The sequence below is a fragment of the Dromaius novaehollandiae genome, chromosome 14 (genome assembly GCF_036370855.1).
Source record: "Dromaius novaehollandiae isolate bDroNov1 chromosome 14, bDroNov1.hap1, whole genome shotgun sequence".
Taxonomy (NCBI): Eukaryota; Metazoa; Chordata; class Aves; order Casuariiformes; family Dromaiidae; genus Dromaius; species Dromaius novaehollandiae.
In genome coordinates this window covers 9,407,058-9,431,106 of record NC_088111.1, presented here as the reverse complement: position 1 = coordinate 9,431,106, position 24,049 = coordinate 9,407,058, and the positions used below count along the sequence as shown (strand labels likewise).

At 42.2% G+C, this 24,049-nt stretch overlaps 1 protein-coding gene across 1 annotated transcript in view; it reads right to left on the bottom strand.

The window, feature by feature from the left end:
- The window catches only part of ERI2 (ERI1 exoribonuclease family member 2), a 253,255-nt gene that overhangs the window by 53,909 nt on the left and 175,297 nt on the right, over nt 1-24,049 (bottom strand). The gene's annotated exons all lie outside the window — the stretch shown is intronic.

Below are 24,049 nucleotides of genomic sequence, written 5' to 3'. Positions count from 1 at the left end.
AGTGCTTCATTGGCACGTCTGTTGTTGATGTTTTAATATTGGCCCTCTTTCTGCCAAATAGAGATTGTGGACTCTTGCACTGTGTCACCCAGGTACTGGCTGGACTTGACTCCTTCAGATATATTTTGGAATACATCAGACATGGGCTGGGCAAAGTCAGGTTGGAGCAGCATTTTTTCCCCATGGATTCAAGGGGCCTGTGTCTTTGCACAGAAGATGCCCCGCTTCGACCCAAGCATTGTCTTTGAGGTAAGCAAGGAGAGCCCAGCAACAGCACTCTTCTCTCTGGCTCGTCCTCCCTAGATTTTCACTTCCCCAGAGCTATTCAGGGGCAGTATGCTGAAGAATTGTGAGCTTCACCAGGAAGTAAGCAACTGGTATTTCAGTAGTGAAGGCTGTAAACGTAAGCCCCCAAACACGAGAATCTTTAACGTCCCCAAATTTTTGTTCTGTACTCTGCTGAGAGGAGATTCGACTGCCCAAACCTGCAAACATCCATTCCTAGGCCTAAAAGTGAAGCCCGCAAGAAATGGGACAGGAGCTTGTGGAGCGCTTTGGTGGTGGTGTTAAAATGAGTGACAGCAGCAGATAACTGAGAATTTTGCTTGCATGTACTGTAGAACTGCATGTTAAGGAGTGAAGAGGCAGCAAGCCTATATTTCTTTAACAAATGGCACCAGCGTTATATTCTGTTACATCCTCTGCACGCAACTCTGTGAAAAAGACCACCATTATTCCTTTTACACGGAATCCCTTTATCATCATACCCACGTTACTGTGATGGCTGAAAATTGTTAGCTAACATTAAGATCCATTGAAGAACACTTTATCGGTCATTCCCCTCTGGAACGTCTGAAAAAGTAGCCTTATGGTTTCCTTTGTTTTCTACTTAAGTTGGAATTATGAAGAAATTCTGCAAGGGAGACTGAAAAGCTTTCCAGAGCACAAAGCTTGGGTGCGTTGAACTAGCTGTAAAAAGATGTAGATTCTGTTTTGAAGAAGAACCTGTTTAAATAGAACTGCTGTATATTCGTGTTGGCGAGTACAAAGCTAACTGCTTTTGTTCTTGAGTTTTGTAAGCTGAATACAGAGATCGTTATGTTATCTCTTGTGATGTAGGTGAGACCTCACGTGTTTCAGTAGCGACATCTCCTTTTTTTTATTCTAATTCTCTAGAGTCTGTCAAGATTTCCCATAACAGTCTTCTGTTCTGCTCCAACTGCCTATCGAATGTTGGTGCAACGTAGACTGTCCAGGTAAGCCAAAGAAAAGATCCTTATTAGTGTATTTGATCAAAATAGTGGACCAAATGCTCTTCTCACCTTGACTTTACTTCAGAGTTACAATGATGTAACAGCAAAGGTAGTCATGTATTTCTCAACATCTTGAATCTGACATATTAGGAACAAAGCCAGAGTAAACATTTCAGGGACAGCGTAACCATCACAGATGCCACAAATTGTAGCAAACTTGCATGAGACTTTGAAAAGCAGTTTAGCTGATGAAATAGTAGGATAATAATGATAGAGCAGCATGATTGACCTACTTTCCAAAGTGCTTTTATAGTTGGATTCCCCTTCCCTTTGTTTTTCCCCTGCATTCCCCCACTACCATGCTCTACAAGAATAGCGCGTGTCAGTGCAGCTTGGCAACTCTCCTGTGACTTTTTGTTACCATTTTGTTGGAGACCCCAGTTTAGATTCTAGGGTTAGAAACACTGTATCAATTACTAGATGTTAAAATAATGGAGAAATAAAAGAGCGTTTGCATTTTTGCAGATTTGTTTATGTTTAGCTCCACACAATTGGAATGGAATGTATAGGACTTGGTGAAGATTTTATTTTCGTGTAGAAAGGACTCCATGATCCAGGAATACAATAAGGAAGGGGACATTGCAGACAGATCACTGTGTCTGCTTAACTCTGCCAATTATTTGCTTTTTCTTTCCCACCAAGCTACAAATTCAGAAGCCTGCGGCACTGTGTGAGTGCCGGGGAGCCAATCAACCCTGAAGTGATGGGAGAATGGGAAGAGCACACTGGGCTGGATATTCATGAAGGCTACGGACAGGCAGAAACCGTATGTTCAGACACTTTGCAGCTACAGCAATAAATTCCATTAGGGTTGCCAAGAAAATGTGAAGAAGTCAATTAGAGTAATCAAGAGTGGGAAAATGTAGCTTGTAGAAGTCATAGAATAATCATAACAGTTGCCCCCCAAATCCAAAGACTGCTTTTCATGCCAGTGGGCTTTTGGCTTGGGAAGTAAAACAAAAAAGGTGTGTTCCTCATAGCTGCATGCCAAATGTTGCTTTCTAGACTCACCCTGGAATGGTTCTAGGCCGGCAAGTCCAGAGCGGTCCTAGGTCGCCAAGTCTAGAACGGTTCTAGGTCGCCAAGTCTAGAACCGAATCGAGACCGGTTCTAGGTCGCCAGGTCTAGAACCGAGTGGAGGGCGGTTCTAGGTCGCCAAGTCTAGAACCGTCCCAGATGCTCCCTGGTATGGTTTCAGACTCACTGGCCTAGAACACTTTGCAGTCAACTAGTTCTGGGTCATGGGGGGGGGGGTGCCTGTGAAAGTTCCAGATTGAGGGGTTCCTGGAAAGGTTCTGGAGCCAGTGCACCTAGAAGCATTCTAGAGGTGTGGCTCAAGTCTAGAACCATTGTAGTTGAGTGAGTGTAGAACTGAATTGGAGATTCTGTCCAGAACTGTTTTAGGTCAGCGGGAGTCTAGTGCCATTCCAGGTCGAGGTTCCCTGGAAAAGGTTGCAGATTGGGACATTCCTGGAAATGTTCTAGGTTGGCGAGGAATCAAGAATCACTTTTCAGAAGTGCAACAATAAATACATTTTTAAAAGTTGCAGCTCAATACAAGTATGTTTAGAAAAATGAGTATAAATAAAATCTGTATCGTGGCAGTGATGTTTAAAGACTGGACTAGTAAAGAGTTTAAAATAGATGATAAAATAGAAGTGTAAAATATTTACCATCAGCTGTTCATACTTTAATTTTAGCACTCGCAGCTTGATCAGTTCTCTCACTTCATTAATGAGATAGTTTATGACATGCTTGAGCAATTTCCACTTTTATTTACTTTAACCAAGCATGTCATTTTGGTCCCATTCTCAGAAGACATATCTAAGATCATTTGACCGTCCTGATAATAGTAAGCAGCAACAAGTAATTAAGCTTAAGATCTGGACAAAACCCCATCAATTTTCAAGTTCTCATAGAGGGTCTAAGACACAAGTATTTCTTGTGGGAAGAATTTCCTGCAGTGTTGGAAGAAGTTCCAGGAGAGGTCAAAGCATCTGCATTCACAGTGAGAACATTAGATTTCTCTTTCAGAAATGCATATTCCCACTTGAAGTATCCACAGCCTTTCTTATTGCCTTCCTGCTTACTGACAGGACAACCACAAAATGCTTTGCCGTGATTTGGACCGGTATTTGATACATACAGTCTTTTAGCTCTTCGACCACAATGACACCGAGGGGGGGTTGGTTTTTCATTTTTGGCAGCTCTTACAGATTGATTCAAATTGACTGTGGAGTTCAGAATGGCAGGAGACACTTTGGACAAGTTTGAACTTCTTGAAGGTAAGCAATGCCTAAAAGATGCAGTCTTCTCTTTCTAGATAGCAAAAGAGTGTTTTTTCGCTGGTGGGAACATTTTTGGACTTGTTGGCTTTCTTTGAGGAGCCTCGGGAGTGGAATCATTTCCAGTTAATGCTGAATGTGATGAAGTAGCATTTGCCTTTGCAGGTGGTAACTTAAAAGCAGAAAAGTTTGAAGTCTGCCTTTGGACCATTCCTACATTATAGATCATAGTATCGGGACTTTTGTAAACGATAGACTTCCGAGGTTCCACAGGTACCACAGTTTTCCCCAAACTTTGAAGATCTGAACTCATCACAACTGATGCTCTAGAAATTGTTGTTTCTTCAGATGCTGTTAAAATAGCTGTACTGGAGTCATCTTTGAATGGAACACAATCTGAATTGTGTTCATACTGTGATTCTGGTATGAAAGCTACCTCTTCCCAGTCAGTCAGCAGAGAGAAACAATCGGAACTAGTACTAGTATCCTCCTCAGAGATATTAACTGAGGGGATGGTAGTGGAGACAAGCACTAGTCCTGAGCCATGTACTGGAGAGCTGTATTTGGCAGTAGTCGTCAGGTGCCCATTGCGGAACCCTTTCTGAATGCCTGTACCGCGAGATAGCTGTGGCTGTCCAAGAGGAAAAGCAAATCTGTCAGCAGATGCTGTTAAAGAGCTTTGGGCTTGATCATGTAAATCAGTCCTTAAGCTGCTGCTAGATGCAACATGGATGGCTGTAGAGGAATTGATTGTGCTTCTCTCCTGTTGTTCTCCTGTTTGTACGTTGGAATTTATCATAACTCCGGTAGCACTGTTGTGGTTTTCCTCCACTGGAGAGCTTATTTTGCAAGTTGTATCTCCAGATGTTTCAGGTCTGCTATTACTTCCCAGTGGAGTCTTGTCAGTGAAGTTTATACTCAGTGTTCGGGAAATCAGGTTCCCCTTTGGATGTGCCTAGGGAGTCCCCAAATGGAGGGGAGTTCCCACAAATGGAGATTTGGGGAAATGAATCCCCAGAAGTAGAAATCAATGCTCTAAATTAATAAGCATATTAGCCTAATGATGTTCTGTTCAATTCATAGTCAAGATGCTGGGTTGTTTATTTGAATAGCTCATCTCTCATCTGGATGCCAGGCTCTGAAGCAAGTAGAAGGGAAGATGTGAAGAAGTTACTAAGCTTAGCCAAAGATTTAGTAACCTTCAGCACACATCCATCACAAATCATCCTCCAAGCAAGACGGGCAGTATTCCGAGAATCATCCAAGCCTTGAAAAGAATGGTTATGTTCATATTCTTCCTTTTAAACTACTGTTAGTGGGGGAAAAGGCATTCAGGTAAGGCTTACATAAATGGAAGGGATTCACGGAACTCTGACACATGGTTTTCTAGAGAAAGTTCGGAAAAGGGCAGTGGCAGTAAAGTTTCCTTTGCTGAACATCTAATGGTCATCTAACCAGAGTTTAATATATGGTCCTGATTACTAACATTCTTGTTTTGTTTTATCACTTATATCAAATTCCGATTGTACTAATATTCTCTTACACTAATAAGATGTCCAGACCTATCCAGTAAGATCAAGTTTCCTTGATTCTCCCTCGATTTCCTTATTCTTCCCCCACTGTCTTTTTCTTTTGAACCCTAATAATTTGATGTTTGGCTGTGTTGTGCAACATACACTTCAAAGGACTAGGCCAGATTTCAGAAAAAAGCATAAACTTAGAGATGACAAACTCTAATCTTTGAAGCATCTGGTCTTTCTTATTTTGATGCTTTTGTTGAACAGAGCATTACGTAACTTGAAAAAGTTACAGTAGCTGTTTAGCTTTATAAAAATATATATCTATAAGATGAGAATCATCATATCATACTTACCAGAATGCTCCCGTCCTGCAAAAGCTATCCCCAGATCCTGCAAGGCACCTTTTGGCCCTTTAGGCTTCCTATTCTAGAATAACTAAGAAGAAAAATGCAGGTGATTAATATACAGCATTTCATAGCCTCTTCACGGTAAAGGAAAAACGACTTCAGAAATACCACCTCGCACTTAATAAATCTCAAGGTCACTGTACAAGTCAGGTGTCTGTTTTACAATTGAGGTAAGCAAGCATAAGGGTAAGTAACTTACCCTGTAACAAGTCAGAATGGGAAGAACCATGAATCCCTTCTCTCAGTCTTAAACTAATCCATTCTATCTTGGCCCTGTAACCATTCAGTTGAACTTTATGGCTTACACCCCACGGTTTATTCATTCATATTTATTATGCCCCAGGTTTATTCAGCATTCAATAAATGATGACTGTTTTCCTTCCTCAGGCTTAAATTAAAGGCAACATGTTCCCTAAATGAAGCATTTGCACTGTGCCCTGTTGTCCTGTAGGAGGGCAAAAAGCCTGAAAACCCTGCATTGTGGTGGGTAAGCGGTGACGGAGAAGAAGTGAAGTGGAGCTTTGAAGAGCTGGGAGTCCTGTCCAGGCAAGCGGCTAATGTACTGTCTGGTGCCTGTGGTCTGCAACCGGGAGACAGTTTTATTTGGATTCTGCCCAGGATCCCGGAGTGGTGGCTGCTGAATGTGGCTTGCATGCGAACAGGTTAGTAAAAGCATAGAAATGATGTATAGCTATAGCTGCTGTCACATACACCGATCATTGCTATTTAATAGACTCAGAACTACAAACATGCTAACGGGGATGATCATCACTGCCATGCTGGTCAACACCCTTCATGCCAAGTTTTGTCTTTATGGTACTTTTAGGATTTTTTGAACATGCTCTAGCTGTTAAGGAAATTCTGGGAGTCCGTGGACCTCTGTCATTCTCCTCTTTCCAGCACTTGTGATGCATCGCAAATGCATCGTCTTCTTAACTTACAATGCAATTAGCACATACTTACCCGAGTGTTTCACATGTTCCCCTGTGGGCTATGTTAAATACTCGGCTTGCCAGTATTTACAGCCCAGAATGTCTCGGGGCCTCACAAACACTAGCAGCATACCCTGTGAGGACAGGTACACCTGTATTTACTAGTGAAGAATACAAATCCAGAGGGGTAGCATGTCCCAGTGGCAATGCTTTCCACCCCAAAAAAGTCCTTCTGTTGGTTTCTTTGGCTGTCCCATGTTGAGCCTAGTATTTTCTAACTTGCAGTGATCCTCCCGTCGAATTTAATGCATGAAAAAGAAGGGTATATTTACAAATGCAGAGCCAAAGCCTGCTTTCAGCGCAGCCCTGTCCCACTAATAAGCACAAGGCAAGCTAGAGACTGTTTCTAGGTACAAGTATTGTTCTTAAATATTGAGAGTATTCTCCTTTAGGAACTGTCCCGATTCCTGGCAGGCAGCAGCTGACAGCAAAGGACATTCTCCATGGACTACAGAAATCAAAGGCAAAGTGTGTCATCACTGATGGTTCTGTGGCACCAGCTGTGGACTCAGGTGGGCCTGAATGGCAGTCTCTGAAAGCCAAGCTGCTTGTATCAGAGGGCCACAGAGAAGGATGGCTGAACTTCAGAGAGCTCCTGAAGTGAGTAACCACTACTGTGAAAGCGCCACAGAAACAATGAAAGGCAAGCACAGTGATTTGTTGTGAACAGGAAATGTTGGCACATGCCAAAATATTTTCCTCCCTTCAGGACTGCACAGTGGGAAAATGTCAATGTTTATGACACTTCTGCTTGCTGCAGAAGTTATTTTAGCCAAGCGTTTTCAAGAATGTGTAATTCACCCTTTCAAATCACTGTATTCCTCATTTTGCACATTTTAAAGGCATGCTCCTTCTGATCACCACTGCGTGACCACAAAGCGTCAAGACCCGATGGCCATCTATTTTACCAGTGGAACTACGGGGGCTCCAAAAAGGACTGCACATTCCCACAGCAGCTATGGCATTGGCCTCACAGTAAGTGGAAGGTAAGGCTATCACTTTAAATCACAGATGTATTTCTGTAGCTGGTAAATTGGCAGAAAGAAGGGGAAGAGAAGATTTTACCAGCAGCTCTGTGTTTCACTATTTTAAAAAGCAGCAGTTCTATTCAGTCCCAACAAGCCTTTTTTCTGTGCAACAAGGCGTAGTTGGAGGTTAGCTGCCTTAGTGTGTATTGCACTTGGCAGTCATACAGAGTCACTAACCTCTTTTTTCACATTTTCTTTAACTTCTTCTAAACTCTTCATTGTGTATAATTAATAGATTGCCCATTTACTGAACATCAGCAAAGAACAAGTTTATGAAGTGTGTACCGTAAAAAGGGGGAAAAGACATGGCTCTTAGGCTTCTGAATTCATGCGTGACTGCTTTAGAGACAAGTCCCACAGGAACAAAATGCTGATAGTTCCGAACATAGGAAGGACTACACAGGTTCGTGAGATCTCTGAGTTTATAAAACTGTGTTGTTTAGAAAATTGGCGTAGCAATGCATCTCATTCTAACTGGCAAAGAGTAACAAATCAGAAGAGAGCAAACTAAAAAGTAAGTAAACCTCAAAGAATCCTTATCCCTACAATATGATTTCAACAAAACTCCTGCAATCTCATACCTATTTATTCAGCATCCTGTTTCGAGGTGGTATTAGCTTGTCCATCAGTATAATTTTTCTCCTAGAAAAATGCAACATCAGTCTATCCTGATGACATCTTCACTGCACTGTGACCCACTCCCGCTCAGAAATTCCGTCATTTGCTGATCATCATCTAGCCAAGAAAAACAGTGCTTCATTGGCACGTCTGTTGTTGATGTTTTAATATTGGCCCTCTTTCTGCCAAATAGAGATTGTGGACTCTTGCACTGTGTCACCCAGGTACTGGCTGGACTTGACTCCTTCAGATATATTTTGGAATACATCAGACATGGGCTGGGCAAAGTCAGGTTGGAGCAGCATTTTTTCCCCATGGATTCAAGGGGCCTGTGTCTTTGCACAGAAGATGCCCCGCTTCGACCCAAGCATTGTCTTTGAGGTAAGCAAGGAGAGCCCAGCAACAGCACTCTTCTCTCTGGCTCGTCCTCCCTAGATTTTCACTTCCCCAGAGCTATTCAGGGGCAGTATGCTGAAGAATTGTGAGCTTCACCAGGAAGTAAGCAACTGGTATTTCAGTAGTGAAGGCTGTAAACGTAAGCCCCCAAACACGAGAATCTTTAACGTCCCCAAATTTTTGTTCTGTACTCTGCTGAGAGGAGATTCGACTGCCCAAACCTGCAAACATCCATTCCTAGGCCTAAAAGTGAAGCCCGCAAGAAATGGGACAGGAGCTTGTGGAGCGCTTTGGTGGTGGTGTTAAAATGAGTGACAGCAGCAGATAACTGAGAATTTTGCTTGCATGTACTGTAGAACTGCATGTTAAGGAGTGAAGAGGCAGCAAGCCTATATTTCTTTAACAAATGGCACCAGCGTTATATTCTGTTACATCCTCTGCACGCAACTCTGTGAAAAAGACCACCATTATTCCTTTTACACGGAATCCCTTTATCATCATACCCACGTTACTGTGATGGCTGAAAATTGTTAGCTAACATTAAGATCCATTGAAGAACACTTTATCGGTCATTCCCCTCTGGAACGTCTGAAAAAGTAGCCTTATGGTTTCCTTTGTTTTCTACTTAAGTTGGAATTATGAAGAAATTCTGCAAGGGAGACTGAAAAGCTTTCCAGAGCACAAAGCTTGGGTGCGTTGAACTAGCTGTAAAAAGATGTAGATTCTGTTTTGAAGAAGAACCTGTTTAAATAGAACTGCTGTATATTCGTGTTGGCGAGTACAAAGCTAACTGCTTTTGTTCTTGAGTTTTGTAAGCTGAATACAGAGATCGTTATGTTATCTCTTGTGATGTAGGTGAGACCTCACGTGTTTCAGTAGCGACATCTCCTTTTTTTTATTCTAATTCTCTAGAGTCTGTCAAGATTTCCCATAACAGTCTTCTGTTCTGCTCCAACTGCCTATCGAATGTTGGTGCAACGTAGACTGTCCAGGTAAGCCAAAGAAAAGATCCTTATTAGTGTATTTGATCAAAATAGTGGACCAAATGCTCTTCTCACCTTGACTTTACTTCAGAGTTACAATGATGTAACAGCAAAGGTAGTCATGTATTTCTCAACATCTTGAATCTGACATATTAGGAACAAAGCCAGAGTAAACATTTCAGGGACAGCGTAACCATCACAGATGCCACAAATTGTAGCAAACTTGCATGAGACTTTGAAAAGCAGTTTAGCTGATGAAATAGTAGGATAATAATGATAGAGCAGCATGATTGACCTACTTTCCAAAGTGCTTTTATAGTTGGATTCCCCTTCCCTTTGTTTTTCCCCTGCATTCCCCCACTACCATGCTCTACAAGAATAGCGCGTGTCAGTGCAGCTTGGCAACTCTCCTGTGACTTTTTGTTACCATTTTGTTGGAGACCCCAGTTTAGATTCTAGGGTTAGAAACACTGTATCAATTACTAGATGTTAAAATAATGGAGAAATAAAAGAGCGTTTGCATTTTTGCAGATTTGTTTATGTTTAGCTCCACACAATTGGAATGGAATGTATAGGACTTGGTGAAGATTTTATTTTCGTGTAGAAAGGACTCCATGATCCAGGAATACAATAAGGAAGGGGACATTGCAGACAGATCACTGTGTCTGCTTAACTCTGCCAATTATTTGCTTTTTCTTTCCCACCAAGCTACAAATTCAGAAGCCTGCGGCACTGTGTGAGTGCCGGGGAGCCAATCAACCCTGAAGTGATGGGAGAATGGGAAGAGCACACTGGGCTGGATATTCATGAAGGCTACGGACAGGCAGAAACCGTATGTTCAGACACTTTGCAGCTACAGCAATAAATTCCATTAGGGTTGCCAAGAAAATGTGAAGAAGTCAATTAGAGTAATCAAGAGTGGGAAAATGTAGCTTGTAGAAGTCATAGAATAATCATAACAGTTGCCCCCCAAATCCAAAGACTGCTTTTCATGCCAGTGGGCTTTTGGCTTGGGAAGTAAAACAAAAAAGGTGTGTTCCTCATAGCTGCATGCCAAATGTTGCTTTCTAGACTCACCCTGGAATGGTTCTAGGCCGGCAAGTCCAGAGCGGTCCTAGGTCGCCAAGTCTAGAACGGTTCTAGGTCGCCAAGTCTAGAACCGAATCGAGACCGGTTCTAGGTCGCCAGGTCTAGAACCGAGTGGAGGGCGGTTCTAGGTCGCCAAGTCTAGAACCGTCCCAGATGCTCCCTGGTATGGTTTCAGACTCACTGGCCTAGAACACTTTGCAGTCAACTAGTTCTGGGTCATGGGGGGGGTGGTGCCTGTGAAAGTTCCAGATTGAGGGGTTCCTGGAAAGGTTCTGGAGCCAGTGCACCTAGAAGCATTCTAGAGGTGTGGCTCAAGTCTAGAACCATTGTAGTTGAGTGAGTGTAGAACTGAATTGGAGATTCTGTCCAGAACTGTTTTAGGTCAGCGGGAGTCTAGTGCCATTCCAGGTCGAGGTTCCCTGGAAAAGGTTGCAGATTGGGACATTCCTGGAAATGTTCTAGGTTGGCGAGGAATCAAGAATCACTTTTCAGAAGTGCAACAATAAATACATTTTTAAAAGTTGCAGCTCAATACAAGTATGTTTAGAAAAATGAGTATAAATAAAATCTGTATCGTGGCAGTGATGTTTAAAGACTGGACTAGTAAAGAGTTTAAAATAGATGATAAAATAGAAGTGTAAAATATTTACCATCAGCTGTTCATACTTTAATTTTAGCACTCGCAGCTTGATCAGTTCTCTCACTTCATTAATGAGATAGTTTATGACATGCTTGAGCAATTTCCACTTTTATTTACTTTAACCAAGCATGTCATTTTGGTCCCATTCTCAGAAGACATATCTAAGATCATTTGACCGTCCTGATAATAGTAAGCAGCAACAAGTAATTAAGCTTAAGATCTGGACAAAACCCCATCAATTTTCAAGTTCTCATAGAGGGTCTAAGACACAAGTATTTCTTGTGGGAAGAATTTCCTGCAGTGTTGGAAGAAGTTCCAGGAGAGGTCAAAGCATCTGCATTCACAGTGAGAACATTAGATTTCTCTTTCAGAAATGCATATTCCCACTTGAAGTATCCACAGCCTTTCTTATTGCCTTCCTGCTTACTGACAGGACAACCACAAAATGCTTTGCCGTGATTTGGACCGGTATTTGATACATACAGTCTTTTAGCTCTTCGACCACAATGACACCGAGGGGGGGTTGGTTTTTCATTTTTGGCAGCTCTTACAGATTGATTCAAATTGACTGTGGAGTTCAGAATGGCAGGAGACACTTTGGACAAGTTTGAACTTCTTGAAGGTAAGCAATGCCTAAAAGATGCAGTCTTCTCTTTCTAGATAGCAAAAGAGTGTTTTTTCGCTGGTGGGAACATTTTTGGACTTGTTGGCTTTCTTTGAGGAGCCTCGGGAGTGGAATCATTTCCAGTTAATGCTGAATGTGCTGAAGTAGCATTTGCCTTTGCAGGTGGTAACTTAAAAGCAGAAAAGTTTGAAGTCTGCCTTTGGACCATTCCTACATTATAGATCATAGTATCGGGACTTTTGTAAACGATAGACTTCCGAGGTTCCACAGGTACCACAGTTTTCCCCAAACTTTGAAGATCTGAACTCATGACAACTGATGCTCTAGAAATTGTTGTTTCTTCAGATGCTGTTAAAATAGCTGTACTGGAGTCATCTTTGAATGGAACACAATCTGAATTGTGTTCATACTGTGATTCTGGTATGAAAGCTACCTCTTCCCAGTCAGTCAGCAGAGAGAAACAATCGGAACTAGTACTAGTATCCTCCTCAGAGATATTAACTGAGGGGATGGTAGTGGAGACAAGCACTAGTCCTGAGCCATGTACTGGAGAGCTGTATTTGGCAGTAGTCGTCAGGTGCCCATTGCGGAACCCTTTCTGAATGCCTGTACCGCGAGATAGCTGTGGCTGTCCAAGAGGAAAAGCAAATCTGTCAGCAGATGCTGTTAAAGAGCTTTGGGCTTGATCATGTAAATCAGTCCTTAAGCTGCTGCTAGATGCAACATGGATGGCTGTAGAGGAATTGATTGTGCTTCTCTCCTGTTGTTCTCCTGTTTGTACGTTGGAATTTATCATAACTCCGGTAGCACTGTTGTGGTTTTCCTCCACTGGAGAGCTTATTTTGCAAGTTGTATCTCCAGATGTTTCAGGTCTGCTATTACTTCCCAGTGGAGTCTTGTCAGTGAAGTTTATACTCAGTGTTCGGGAAATCAGGTTCCCCTTTGGATGTGCCTAGGGAGTCCCCAAATGGAGGGGAGTTCCCACAAATGGAGATTTGGGGAAATGAATCCCCAGAAGTAGAAATCAATGCTCTAAATTAATAAGCATATTAGCCTAATGATGTTCTGTTCAATTCATAGTCAAGATGCTGGGTTGTTTATTTGAATAGCTCATCTCTCATCTGGATGCCAGGCTCTGAAGCAAGTAGAAGGGAAGATGTGAAGAAGTTACTAAGCTTAGCCAAAGATTTAGTAACCTTCAGCACACATCCATCACAAATCATCCTCCAAGCAAGACGGGCAGTATTCCGAGAATCATCCAAGCCTTGAAAAGAATGGTTATGTTCATATTCTTCCTTTTAAACTACTGTTAGTGGGGGAAAAGGCATTCAGGTAAGGCTTACATAAATGGAAGGGATTCACGGAACTCTGACACATGGTTTTCTAGAGAAAGTTCGGAAAAGGGCAGTGGCAGTAAAGTTTCCTTTGCTGAACATCTAATGGTCATCTAACCAGAGTTTAATATATGGTCCTGATTACTAACATTCTTGTTTTGTTTTATCACTTATATCAAATTCCGATTGTACTAATATTCTCTTACACTAATAAGATGTCCAGACCTATCCAGTAAGATCAAGTTTCCTTGATTCTCCCTCGATTTCCTTATTCTTCCCCCACTGTCTTTTTCTTTTGAACCCTAATAATTTGATGTTTGGCTGTGTTGTGCAACATACACTTCAAAGGACTAGGCCAGATTTCAGAAAAAAGCATAAACTTAGAGATGACAAACTCTAATCTTTGAAGCATCTGGTCTTTCTTATTTTGATGCTTTTGTTGAACAGAGCATTACGTAACTTGAAAAAGTTACAGTAGCTGTTTAGCTTTATAAAAATATATATATTAAGATGAGAATCATCATATCATACTTACCAGAATGCTCCCGTCCTGCAAAAGCTATCCCCAGATCCTGCAAGGCACCTTTTGGCCCTTTAGGCTTCCTATTCTAGAATAACTAAGAAGAAAAATGCAGGTGATTAATATACAGCATTTCATAGCCTCTTCACGGTAAAGGAAAAATGACTTCAGAAATACCACCTCGCACTTAATAAATCTCAAGGTCACTGTACAAGTCAGGTGTCTGTTTTACAATTGAGGTAAGTAAGCATAAGGGTAAGTAACTTACCCTGTAACAAGTCAGAATGGGAAGAACCATGAATCCCTTCTCTCAGTCTTAAACTAATCCATTCTATCTTGGCCCTGTAACCATTCAGTTGAACTTTATGGCTTACACCCCACGGTTTATTCATTCATATTTATTATGCCCCAGGTTTATTCAGCATTCAATAAATGATGACTGTTTTCCTTCCTCAGGCTTAAATTAAAGGCAACATGTTCCCTAAATGAAGCATTTGCACTGTGCCCTGTTGTCCTGTAGGAGGGCAAAAAGCCTGAAAACCCTGCATTGTGGTGGGTAAGCGGTGACGGAGAAGAAGTGAAGTGGAGCTTTGAAGAGCTGGGAGTCCTGTCCAGGCAAGCGGCTAATGTACTGTCTGGTGCCTGTGGTCTGCAACCGGGAGACAGTTTTATTTGGATTCTGCCCAGGATCCCGGAGTGGTGGCTGCTGAATGTGGCTTGCATGCGAACAGGTTAGTAAAAGCATAGAAATGATGTATAGCTATAGCTGCTGTCACATACACCGATCATTGCTATTTAATAGACTCAGAACTACAAACATGCTAACGGGGATGATCATCACTGCCATGCTGGTCAACACCCTTCATGCCAAGTTTTGTCTTTATGGTACTTTTAGGATTTTTTGAACATGCTCTAGCTGTTAAGGAAATTCTGGGAGTCCGTGGACCTCTGTCATTCTCCTCTTTCCAGCACTTGTGATGCATCGCAAATGCATCGTCTTCTTAACTTACAATGCAATTAGCACATACTTACCCGAGTGTTTCACATGTTCCCCTGTGGGCTATGTTAAATACTCGGCTTGCCAGTATTTACAGCCCAGAATGTCTCGGGGCCTCACAAACACTAGCAGCATACCCTGTGAGGACAGGTACACCTGTATTTACTAGTGAAGAATACAAATCCAGAGGGGTAGCATGTCCCAGTGGCAATGCTTTCCACCCCAAAAAAGTCCTTCTGTTGGTTTCTTTGGCTGTCCCATGTTGAGCCTAGTATTTTCTAACTTGCAGTGATCCTCCCGTCGAATTTAATGCATGAAAAAGAAGGGTATATTTACAAATGCAGAGCCAAAGCCTGCTTTCAGCGCAGCCCTGTCCCACTAATAAGCACAAGGCAAGCTAGAGACTGTTTCTAGGTACAAGTACTGTTCTTAAATATTGAGAGTATTCTCCTTTAGGAACTGTCCCGATTCCTGGCAGGCAGCAGCTGACAGCAAAGGACATTCTCCATGGACTACAGAAATCAAAGGCAAAGTGTGTCATCACTGATGGTTCTGTGGCACCAGCTGTGGGCTCAGGTGGGCCTGAATGGCAGTCTCTGAAAGCCAAGCTGCTTGTATCAGAGGGCCACAGAGAAGGATGGCTGAACTTCAGAGAGCTCCTGAAGTGAGTAACCACTACTGTGAAAGCGCCACAGAAACAATGAAAGGCAAGCACAGTGATTTGTTGTGAACAGGAAATGTTGGCACATGCCAAAATATTTTCCTCCCTTCAGGACTGCACAGTGGGAAAATGTCAATGTTTATGACACTTTTGCTTGCTGCAGAAGTTATTTTAGCCAAGCGTTTTCAAGAATGTGTAATTCACCCTTTCAAATCACTGTATTCCTCATTTTGCACATTTTAAAGGCATGCTCCTTCTGATCACCACTGCGTGACCACAAAGCGTCAAGACCCGATGGCCATCTATTTTACCAGTGGAACTACGGGGGCTCCAAAAAGGACTGCACATTCCCACAGCAGCTATGGCATTGGCCTCACAGTAAGTGGAAGGTAAGGCTATCACTTTAAATCACAGATGTATTTCTGTAGCTGGTAAGTTGGCAGAAAGAAGGGGAAGAGAAGATTTTACCAGCAGCTCTGTGTTTCACTATTTTAAAAAGCAGCAGTTCTATTCAGTCCCAACAAGCCTTTTTTCTGTGCAACAAGGCATAGTTGGAGGTTAGCTGCCTTAGTGTGTATTGCACTTGGCAGTCATACAGAGTCACTAACCTCTTTTTTCACATTTTCTTTAACTTCTTCTAAACTCTTCATTGTGTATAATTAATAGATTGCCCATTTACTGAACATCAGCAAAGAACAAGTTTATGAGGTGTGTACCGTAAAAAGGGGGAAAAGACATGGCTCTTAGGCTTCTGAATTCATGCGTGACTGCTTTAGAGACAAGTCCCACAGGAACAAAATGCTGATAGTTCCGAACATAGGAAGGACTACACAGGTTCGTGAGATCTCTGAGTTTATAAAACTGTGTTGTTTAGAAAATTGGCGTAGCAATGCATCTCATTCTAACTGGCAAAGAGTAACAAATCAGAAGAGAGCAAACTAAAAAGTAAGTAAACCTCAAAGAATCCTTATCCCTACAATATGATTTCAACAAAACTCCTGCAATCTCATACCTATTTATTCAGCATCCTGTTTCGAGGTGGTATTAGCTTGTCCATCAGTATAATTTTTCTCCTAGAAAAATGCAACATCAGTCTATCCTGATGACATCTTCACTGCACTGTGACCCACTCCCGCTCAGAAATTCCGTCATTTGCTGATCATCATCTAGCCAAGAAAAACAGTGCTTCATTGGCACGTCTGTTGTTGATGTTTTAATATTGGCCCTCTTTCTGCCAAATAGAGATTGTGGACTCTTGCACTGTGTCACCCAGGTACTGGCTGGACTTGACTCCTTCAGATATATTTTGGAATACATCAGACACGGGCTGGGCAAAGTCAGGTTGGAGCAGCATTTTTTCCCCATGGATTCAAGGGGCCTGTGTCTTTGCACAGAAGATGCCCCGCTTCGACCCAAGCATTGTCTTTGAGGTAAGCAAGGAGAGCCCAGCAACAGCACTCTTCTCTCTGGCTCGTCCTCCCTAGATTTTCACTTCCCCAGAGCTATTCAGGGGCAGTATGCTGAAGAATTGTGAGCTTCACCAGGAAGTAAGCAACTGGTATTTCAGTAGTGAAGGCTGTAAACGTAAGCCCCCAAACACGAGAATCTTTAACGTCCCCAAATTTTTGTTCTGTACTCTGCTGAGAAGAGATTCGACTGCCCAAACCTGCAAACATCCATTCCTAGGCCTAAAAGTGAAGCCCGCAAGAAATGGGACAGGAGCTTGTGGAGCGCTTTGGTGGTGGTGTTAAAACGAGTGACAGCAGCAGATAACTGAGAATTTTGCTTGCATGTACTGTAGAACTGCATGTTAAGGAGTGAAGAGGCAGCAAGCCTATATTTCTTTAACAAATGGCACCAGCGTTATATTCTGTTACATCCTCTGCACGCAACTCTGTGAAAAAGACCACCATTATTCCTTTTACACGGAATCCCTTTATCATCATACCCACGTTACTGTGATGGCTGAAAATTGTTAGCTAACATTAAGATCCATTGAAGAACACTTTATCGGTCATTCCCCTCTGGAACGTCTGAAAAAGTAGCCTTATGGTTTCCTTTGTTTTCTACTTAAGTTGGAATTATGAAGAAATTCTGCAAGGGAGACTGAAAAGCTTTCCAGAGCACAAAGCTTGGGTGCGTTGAACTAGCTGTAAAAAGATGTAGATTCTGTTTTGAAGAAGAACCTGTTTAAATAGAACTGCTGTATATTCGTGTTGGCGAGTACAAAGCTAACTGCTTTTGTTCTTGAGTTTTGTAAGCTGAATACAGAGATCATTATGTTATCTCTTGTGATGTAGGTGAGACCTCACGTGTTTCAGTAGCGACATCTACTTTTTTTTTATTCTAATTCTCTAGAGTCTGTCAAGATTTCCCATAACAGTCTTCTGTTCTGCTCCAACTGCCTATCGAATGTTGGTGCAACATAGACTGTCCAGGTAAGCCAAAGAAAAGATCCTTATTAGTGTATTTGATCAAAACAGTGGACCAAATGCTCTTCTCACCTTGACTTTACTTCAGAGTTACAATGATGTAACAGCAAAGGTAGTCATGTATTTCTCAACATCTTGAATCTGACATATTAGGAACAAAGCCAGAGTAAACATTTCAGGGACAGCGTAACCACCACAGATGCCACAAATTGTAGCAAACTTGCATGAGACTTTGAAAAGCAGTTTAGCTGATGAAATAGTAGGATAATAATGATAGAGTAGCATGATTGACCTACTTTCCAAAGTGCTTTTATAGTTGGATTCCCCTTCCCTTTGTTTTTCCCCTGCATTCCCCCACTACCATGCTCTACAAGAATAGCGCGTGTCAGTGCAGCTTGGCAACTCTCCTGTGACTTTTTGTTACCATTTTGTTGGAGACCCCAGTTTAGATTCTAGGGTTAGAAACACTGTATCAATTACTAGATGTTAAAATAATGGAGAAATAAAAGAGCGTTTGCATTTTTGCAGATTTGTTTATGTTTAGCTCCACACAATTGGAATGGAATGTATAGGACTTGGTGAAGATTTTATTTTCGTGTAGAAAGGACTCCATGATCCAGGAATACAATAAGGAAGGGGACATTGCAGATAGATCACTGTGTCTGCTTAACTCTGCCAATTATTTGCTTTTTCTTTCCCACCAAGCTACAAATTCAGAAGCCTGCGGCACTGTGTGAGTGCCGGGGAGCCCATCAACCCTGAAGTGATGGGAGAATGGGAAGAGCACACTGGGCTGGATATTCACGAAGGCTACGGACAGGCAGAAACCGTATGTTCAGACACTTTGCAGCTACAGCAATAAATTCCATTAGGGTTGCCAAGAAAATGTGAAGAAGTCAATTAGAGTAATCAAGAGTGGGAAAATGTAGCTTGTAGAAGTCATAGAATAATCATAACAGTTGCCCCCCAAATCCAAAGACTGCTTTTCATGCCAGTGGGCTTTTGGCTTGGGAAGTAAAACAAAAAAGGTGTGTTCCTCATAGCTGCATGCCAAATGTTGCTTTCTAGACTCACCCTGGAATGGTTCTAGGCCGGCAAGTCCAGAGCGGTCCTAGGTCGCCAAGTCTAGAACGGTTCTAGGTCGCCAAGTCTAGAACCGAATCGAGACCGGTTCTAGGTCGCCAGGTCTAGAACCGAGTGGAGGGCGGTTCTAGGTCGCCAAGTCTAGAACCGTCCCAGATGCTCCCTGGTATGGTTTCAGACTCACTGGCCTAGAACACTTTGCAGTCAACTAGTTCTGGGTCATGGGGGGGGGTGCCTGTGAAAGTTCCAGATTGAGGGGTTCCTGGAAAGGTTCTGGAGCCAGTGCACCTAGAAGCATTCTAGAGGTGTGGCTCAAGTCTAGAACCATTGTAGTTGAGTGAGTGTAGAACTGAATTGGAGATTCTGTCCAGAACTGTTTTAGGTCAGCGGGAGTCTAGTGCCATTCCAGGTCGAGGTTCCCTGGAAAAGGTTGCAGATTGGGACATTCCTGGAAATGTTCTAGGTTGGCGAGGAATCAAGAATCACTTTTCAGAAGTGCAACAATAAATACATTTTTAAAAGTTGCAGCTCAATACAAGTATGTTTAGAAAAATGAGTATAAATAAAATCTGTATCATGGCAGTGATGTTTAAAGACTGGACTAGTAAAGAGTTTAAAATAGATGATAAAATAGAAGTGTAAAATATTTACCATCAGCTGTTCATACTTTAATTTTAGCACTCGCAGCTTGATCAGTTCTCTCACTTCATTAATGAGATAGTTTATGACATGCTTGAGCAATTTCCACTTTTATTTACTTTAACCAAGCATGTCATTTTGGTCCCATTCTCAGAAGACATATCTAAGATCATTTGACCGTCCTGATAATAGTAAGCAGCAACAAGTAATTAAGCTTAAGATCTGGACAAAACCCCATCAATTTTCAAGTTCTCATAGAGGGTCTAAGACACAAGTATTTCTTGTGGGAAGAATTTCCTGCAGTGTTGGAAGAAGTTCCAGGAGAGGTCAAAGCATCTGCATTCACAGTGAGAACATTAGATTTCTCTTTCAGAGATGCATATTCCCACTTGAAGTATCCACAGCCTTTCTTATTGCCTTCCTGCTTACTGACAGGACAACCACAAAATGCTTTGCCGTGATTTGGACCGGTATTTGATACATACAGTCTTTTAGCTCTTTGACCACAATGACACCGAGGGGGGGTTGGTTTTTCATTTTTGGCAGCTCTTACAGATTGATTCAAATTGACTGTGGAGTTCAGAATGGCAGGAGACACTTTGGACAAGTTTGAACTTCTTGAAGGTAAGCAATGCCTAAAAGATGCAGTCTTCTCTTTCTAGATAGCAAAAGAGTGTTTTTTTGCTGGTGGGAACATTTTTGGACTTGTTGGCTTTCTTTGAGGAGCCTCGGGAGTGGAATCATTTCCAGTTAATGCTGAATGTGCTGAAGTAGCATTTGCCTTTGCAGGTGGTAACTTAAAAGCAGAAAAGTTTGAAGTCTGCCTTTGGACCACTCCTACATTACAGATCATAGTATCAGGACTTTTGTAAACGATAGACTTCCGAGGTTCCACAGGTACCACAGTTTTCCCCAAACTTTGAAGATCTGAACTCATGACAACTGATGCTCTAGAAATTGTTGTTTCTTCAGATGCTGTTAAAATAGCTGTACTGGAGTCATCTTTGAATGGAACACAATCTGAATTGTGTTCATACTGTGATTCTGGTATGAAAGCTACCTCTTCCCAGTCAGTCAGCAGAGAGAAACAATCGGAACTAGTACTAGTATCCTCCTCAGAGATATTAACTGAGGGGATGGTAGTGGAGACAAGCACTAGTCCTGAGCCATGTACTGGAGAGCTGTATTTGGCAGTAGTCGTCAGGTGCCCATTGCGGAACCCTTTCTGAATGCCTGTACCGCGAGATAGCTGTGGCTGTCCAAGAGGAAAAGCAAATCTGTCAGCAGATGCTGTTAAAGAGCTTTGGGCTTGATCATGTAAATCAGTCCTTAAGCTGCTGCTAGATGCAACATGGATGGCTGTAGAGGAATTGATTGTGCTTCTCTCCTGTTGTTCTCCTGTTTGTACGTTGGAATTTATCATAACTCCGGTAGCACTGTTGTGGTTTTCCTCCGCTGGAGAGCTTATTTTGCAAGTTGTATCTCCAGATGTTTCAGGTCTGCTATTACTTCCCAGTGGAGTCTTGTCAGTGAAGTTTATACTCAGTGTTCGGGAAATCAGGTTCCCCTTTGGATGTGCCTAGGGAGTCCCCAAATGGAGGGGAGTTCCCACAAATGGAGATTTGGGGAAATGAATCCCCAGAAGTAGAAATCAATGCTCTAAATTAATAAGCATATTAGCCTAATGATGTTCTGTTCAATTCATAGTCAAGATGCTGGGTTGTTTATTTGAATAGCTCATCTCTCATCTGGATGCCAGGCTCTGAAGCAAGTAGAAGGGAAGATGTGAAGAAGTTACTAAGCTTAGCCAAAGATTTAGTAACCTTCAGCACACATCCATCACAAATCATCCTCCAAGCAAGACGGGCAGTATTCCGAGAATCATCCAACCCTTGAAAAGAATGGTTATGTTCATATTCTTCCTTTTAAACTACTGTTAGTGGGGGAAAAGGCATTCAGGTAAGGCTTACATAAATGGAAGGGATTCACGGAACTCTGACACATGGTTTTCTAGAGGAAGTTCGGAAAAGGGCAGTGGCAGTGAAGTTTCCTTTGCTGAACATCTAATGGTCATCTAACCAGAGTTTAATATATGGTCCTGATTACTAACATTCTTGTTTTGTTTTATCACTTATATCAAATTCCGATTGTACTAATATTCTCTTACACTAATAAGATGTCCAGACCTATCCAGTAAGATCAAGTTTCCTTGATTCTCCCTCGATTTCCTTATTCTTCCCCCACTGTCTTTTTCTTTTGAACCCTAATAATTTGATGTTTGGCTGTGTTGTGCAACATACACTTCAAAGGACTAGGCCAGATTTCAGAAAAAAGCATAAACTTAGAGATGACAAACTCTAATCTTTGAAGCATCTGGTCTTTCTTATTTTGATGCTTTTGTTGAACAGAGCATTACGTAACTTGAAAAAGTTACAGTAGCTGTTTAGCTTTATAAAAATATATATCTATAAGATGAGAATCATCATATCATACTTACCAGAATGCTCCCGTCCTGCAAAAGCTATCCCCAGATCCTGCAAGGCACCTTTTGGCCCTTTAGGCTTCCTATTCTAGAATAACTAAGAAGAAAAATGCAGGTGATTAATATACAGCATTTCATAGCCTCTTCACGGTAAAGGAAAAACGACTTCAGAAATACCACCTCGCACTTAATAAATCTCAAGGTCACTGTACAAGTCAGGTGTCTGTTTTACAATTGAGGTAAGCAAGCATAAGGGTAAGTAACTTACCCTGTAACAAGTCAGAATGGGAAGAACCATGAATCCCTTCTCTCAGTCTTAAACTAATCCATTCTATCTTGGCCCTGTAACCATTCAGTTGAACTTTATGGCTTACACCCCACGGTTTATTCATTCATATTTATTATGCCCCAGGTTTATTCAGCATTCAATAAATGATGACTGTTTTCCTTCCTCAGGCTTAAATTAAAGGCAACATGTTCCCTAAATGAAGCATTTGCACTGTGCCCTGTTGTCCTGTAGGAGGGCAAAAAGCCTGAAAACCCTGCATTGTGGTGGGTAAGCGGTGACGGAGAAGAAGTGAAGTGGAGCTTTGAAGAGCTGGGAGTCCTGTCCAGGCAAGCGGCTAATGTACTGTCTGGTGCCTGTGGTCTGCAACCGGGAGACAGTTTTATTTGGATTCTGCCCAGGATCCCGGAGTGGTGGCTGCTGAATGTGGCTTGCATGCGAACAGGTTAGTAAAAGCATAGAAATGATGTATAGCTATAGCTGCTGTCACATACACCGATCATTGCTATTTAATAGACTCAGAACTACAAACATGCTAACGGGGATGATCATCACTGCCATGCTGGTCAACACCCTTCATGCCAAGTTTTGTCTTTATGGTACTTTTAGGATTTTTTGAACATGCTCTAGCTGTTAAGGAAATTCTGGGAGTCCGTGGACCTCTGTCATTCTCCTCTTTCCAGCACTTGTGATGCATCGCAAATGCATCGTCTTCTTAACTTACAATGCAATTAGCACATACTTACCCGAGTGTTTCACATGTTCCCCTGTGGGCTATGTTAAATACTCGGCTTGCCAGTATTTACAGCCCAGAATGTCTCGGGGCCTCACAAACACTAGCAGCATACCCTGTGAGGACAGGTACACCTGTATTTACTAGTGAAGAATACAAATCCAGAGGGGTAGCATGTCCCAGTGGCAATGCTTTCCACCCCAAAAAAGTCCTTCTGTTGGTTTCTTTGGCTGTCCCATGTTGAGCCTAGTATTTTCTAACTTGCAGTGATCCTCCCGTCGAATTTAATGCATGAAAAAGAAGGGTATATTTACAAATGCAGAGCCAAAGCCTGCTTTCAGCGCAGCCCTGTCCCACTAATAAGCACAAGGCAAGCTAGAGACTGTTTCTAGGTACAAGTATTGTTCTTAAATATTGAGAGTATTCTCCTTTAGGAACTGTCCCGATTCCTGGCAGGCAGCAGCTGACAGCAAAGGACATTCTCCATGGACTACAGAAATCAAAGGCAAAGTGTGTCATCACTGATGGTTCTGTGGCACCAGCTGTGGACTCAGGTGGGCCTGAATGGCAGTCTCTGAAAGCCAAGCTGCTTGTATCAGAGGGCCACAGAGAAGGATGGCTGAACTTCAGAGAGCTCCTGAAGTGAGTAACCACTACTGTGAAAGCGCCACAGAAACAATGAAAGGCAAGCACAGTGATTTGTTGTGAACAGGAAATGTTGGCACATGCCAAAATATTTTCCTCCCTTCAGGACTGCACAGTGGGAAAATGTCAATGTTTATGACACTTCTGCTTGCTGCAGAAGTTATTTTAGCCAAGCGTTTTCAAGAATGTGTAATTCACCCTTTCAAATCACTGTATTCCTCATTTTGCACATTTTAAAGGCATGCTCCTTCTGATCACCACTGCGTGACCACAAAGCGTCAAGACCCGATGGCCATCTATTTTACCAGTGGAACTACGGGGGCTCCAAAAAGGACTGCACA